The following is a 4,155-nucleotide window of genomic DNA, read 5'->3' as shown; positions in this document are numbered from 1 at the left end:
GCCTCATATCAATGAGGCATTTATGACGTATAATTAATGTCTGCAGCGGGCTTTGAGAGCCTTCAGATGAAAAGGTGCCCTGTGCAGGATGCAGGACAGACCTGTGCTACTGCGAGGGCAGGTTGTTTGTGGGCGTTACCACTGTTACTGTTTACTGAGGCAGCGGAGAGAAAAAGTGGGTTAAGACCAGGTGCCACAGTCCGTCAATGTGACCGAGAGCTGGGCCACAGAAACCTGTACAGGCAGACTATCACATCAGGTGGTGCAGAGAAGTTTTACTGAGAAGGCGTAGATCCCCTGAGGCGGAATGGTTAGCGTCCTGACACGTAATCACACCTAGAAGAGATCTGGTGGGGCTAATTGGAAAAACACATATGGCACTTCGGCTTTACGGGGAAGGGGACTGAGTTGCATTACTCAGCAAGCATCTTTCCTCAGCTTGAGCCTGACTTCTGAGATTTTCTGGAATCTGAGTATTTTTCCTAAGTAATCCTAAAAGGCCTGGTGCTGGGTAACAGCAGGAACTAGGCTGGCTGCCTAATTAAGCAGCCCTGTACTGCAGCACTTAAAAACACTTACGGGAATCCCAGTGAGTCCTAATGTCTAATTCCTAAATTTAATCCTAAATTGCTCCACTGAATCCTCTTGTATGGCCTTGGTTAATTACGTAATATCTAATTGCCAGTGATAATGATAAAAATGGGAAATGATGGCATGAATTAGTGAGTTAACTTCTTTCAGGTATTCCATCAGGAATAAAGATAAGGGCTTCTCCTAGGAATACAACCTCAGCATATTGGAAATTGCTTTCAAATGCCACCAATTAACTTTATTACTCACGTTAGTCCCCAGAATGCTAAGAAAATGGAATTGCACTGAATGGGATTTTGTTTGGTTATTTTTTTCAGCCAGAACTTTTGCCCAGATTAGTCCTATAGTATGTGGGAAGACCACATAGATTTATGATGAAAATAGTCCAGAGTATTTAAGGTATGTCGAGAAATTCTCAGCAGAAATAAATTTAAATAAATAAATTTAAAATTTTATTCTGTTGCCTAGAAAAGTAAATCCACAACACCAATATTGTATTGATTTGGAAATAATAACCTACAGAAAAAAAGGAAGAAATAAAATAAAAAGAAAGGTAACATAACACTCATGTGCCTAGTATTGCAAATGTAACATGGAATTTAGTTTACGACATTCGCATAAAGCTACTTAGATAGTTTTGGTTTTCTGGCTTTTTAAAAATATATATATTTTATTGATTATGCTATTATGATTGTCTCATTTTTTCTCCCCTTTATTCCCCTCCACCCTGCAACCCCCACCCACCAGCGTTCCCTACCTACCTTAGTTCATGTCCATGGGTTGTACGTAGAAGTGCTTTGGCTTCTCTATTACCTATACTATTCTTTACCTCCCCGTCTATTTTGTACCTACCAATTATGCTTCCTATTCCCTGTACCTTTTCCCCCATTCGTCCCCCTCTCCCTTCCCACTGATAACCCTCCATTTTTGTGATTCTGTTCCTGTTGTTTGCTTAGTTTGTTTTTTGTTTTTGGCTTTTTTTAGGTTCAGTTGTTGATAGCTTTGAGTTTGTTGTCATTTTACTGTTCATAGTGTTTGATCTCCTTTTTCTTAGATAAATCCCTTTAACGTTCCATGTAATAAGGGCTTGGTGATGATGAACTCCTTTAACTTGACCTTATCTGGGAAGCACTTTATCTGCCCTTCCATCCTAAGGGATAGCTTTGGTGGATGGAGTAATCTTGGATGTAGGTCCTTGCCTTTCAGGACTTTGAATACTTCTTTCCAGCCCCTTCTCGCCTGCACGGTTTCTTTGGAGAAATCAGCTGATAGTCTTATGGGAACGTCTTTGTAGATGTTCTCTCCTTTTCTCTTGCTGCTTTTAAGATTCTCTCCTTCTCTTTACTCTTGGGTCATGTAATTATGATGTGCCTTGGCGTGTGCTTCCTTGGGTCCAACTTCTTTGGGACTCTCTGAGCTTCCTGGCTCTCCTGAAAGTCTTATTTCCTTGGCCAGATTGCAGAAGTTCTCTTTCATTATTTTTTCAAATAATTTTTCAATTTCTTGCTCTTGCTCTTCGCCTTCTGGCACCCCTCTGATTCCGATGTTGGAACGTTTAAAGTAGTCCCAGAGGTTCCTAAGCCTCTCCTCATTTTTTTTGAATTCTTGTTTCTTCCTTCTGTTCTGGTTGAATGTTTCTCTCTTCCTTCTGCTCTCAGTAGTTGATTTGAGTCGCGGTTTCCTTCCCTTTACTGTTCATTCCCTGTATCTTTTTCTTTATTTCACTTTGTGTAGCCTTCACTTTTTCCTCCATTTTGTGACCATCCTCAGCCATTCCTGTGAGCATCCTGATTACCAGTGTTTTGAACTGTGCATCTGATAGGTTGGCTATCTCTTCATCACTTAGCTCTATTTTTGGAGCTTTTTTTTTCATTTCAAGTTTTTAATGAAAGCTGTATATAAGATTACATTATTCCTGCATCTTTTCAATTGTTTCTTCCTTGTATTTGCCCTTTTCCTTTCCTACTTGGTGAGATTTGGCTTTAGGTTCAAGGATCTTTTTGCGGTCTTTGTTTAACTTTAGCCTGGTGATAACCACCTTGCTAGGGTGAATGCCCACATGACCAGTTGTACCATTAGCTTTCTCCCCCTGCACTTGTTCAGTGTAGATGACATACTTCTTCCTGTAAACCTGGACTACTTTGCCAATCTGCTGCCCTTTGTAATGTCCTCGCACAACCTGGACTTCATCATCCTTTCGGATGGGCGTGGATCAAACATTGTACTTCTGTCTCAGTTCTTTGGAAAGAGGAGAAGACATAATCTTCCTGCAAGTGTGGGAAGGTTCATTGAAATGCCTTTTATGGTTCTTGCTCCAGTCAGAAGTCACAAAGGGATTGAACTTCATTTTGACCTCTGGCGCCTCTGTGATGGCCGCAGAAAGGGAGAGACCCACACGCTTCTTGCGGTTCTATAAGTTTATGAGAGCTCTCAGGAGATGGATTTCTATTTTTGGAGCTTTGATCTGTTCTTTTGTTTGGACCATATATATATATATATTTTTTGTCTCAGCACTCCTGTTATGTTGGAAGGGGCGGAGCCTTAGGTATTTGCCAGGGCGGGGAACCCCCATGTCTGCGTTGCGATGCTGTAGGTGGGAGAGGGGTCCAAGAGGGGACAATGGCACTTGCTCAGCTCTCTGCCGGCTTTCAGTCACTTCTCCCGCTACCCACAAGCAAATTGGGCCCTTCTTGTGCTGATTCCCAGGTGGGTAGGTTTGTGTATGTTCTGGGACCCCGTAGGTCTCTCGAAAGAACTCTCCTGTTAGGCTGGGAGTTTCTCCTGCCACCACAACCCCCACAGGTTTTTACGGCTAGAGATTTTGGGGCTTTATTTTCCTGTGCTGGAACCCCAGGTTGCACAGTCTATCTCGCTCCCCAGGTGCTCCTCCTGGTTTATCCTCAAGCAAATGTGGGGCCACCTGGCTCGCCAGCCACCACCTTGCTCCACGTCCTCTCTGCCCTGGCTGCCCGCCTCCCCTGCTCCTACTGGTCTGAATGAATGTTTCTTCTTTAACTCCTTGGTTGTCAGACTTCCATACAGTTCAATTTTCTGGCAGTTCTGGTTATTTTTTTGTTTTTAAATTTGTCGTTGTCCTTATTTTGGTTGTGCGAGGAGGCAAAGTGTATCTCCCTATGCCTCCATTTCGGCCGGAAGTCTCGGTTTTCTGGCTTTTGTATACTCTTGTCAGTTGTGTAATATTACATAGTTTATTATTTCAAATCCCATATTATGTAATGTTGTATTCCATCCTTGAGTTTCAAACCAGATGACAGACTCTTTAGATCCTGATACAATCCTCTAGGAAAAAAAAATACAACTAATAATGACTATGTTTCCATATTTTTATTGTGTTTCTCATTTGAGGAGTCAAAAAACTCAGTGGACTTTATTCCAAATACACCAACATAAATCCCCTAGATTCGTATAGCACTTCACAGATTATAAGGCACTTTTACATCCCTTCTCTCATTTCATGGATCTTCAAAACAACTCTGCGGGGTAGATACAACATATGTAGTGTAGTTATTTAATAGATTCATTTATAAAATTAATTCAATGAAT

The 4,155-nt window shown here is 41.7% G+C and overlaps 1 pseudogene; it reads right to left on the bottom strand.

The window, feature by feature from the left end:
* Positions 1 to 2,452: 2,452 nt before the first annotated feature.
* Positions 2,453 to 2,962, bottom strand: LOC129075582 (60S ribosomal protein L26-like; annotated as a pseudogene).
* Between the last annotated feature and the right edge of the window lie 1,193 nt (positions 2,963 to 4,155).

This window comes from Pteronotus mesoamericanus, unplaced genomic scaffold, assembly GCF_021234165.1.
Source record: "Pteronotus mesoamericanus isolate MK-2021 breed Mesoamerican mustached bat unplaced genomic scaffold, CSHL_Meso_final contig_557, whole genome shotgun sequence".
In the NCBI taxonomy this organism is placed as follows: domain Eukaryota; kingdom Metazoa; phylum Chordata; class Mammalia; order Chiroptera; family Mormoopidae; genus Pteronotus; species Pteronotus mesoamericanus.
This window is presented reverse-complemented; position numbering and strand designations above follow the sequence as displayed.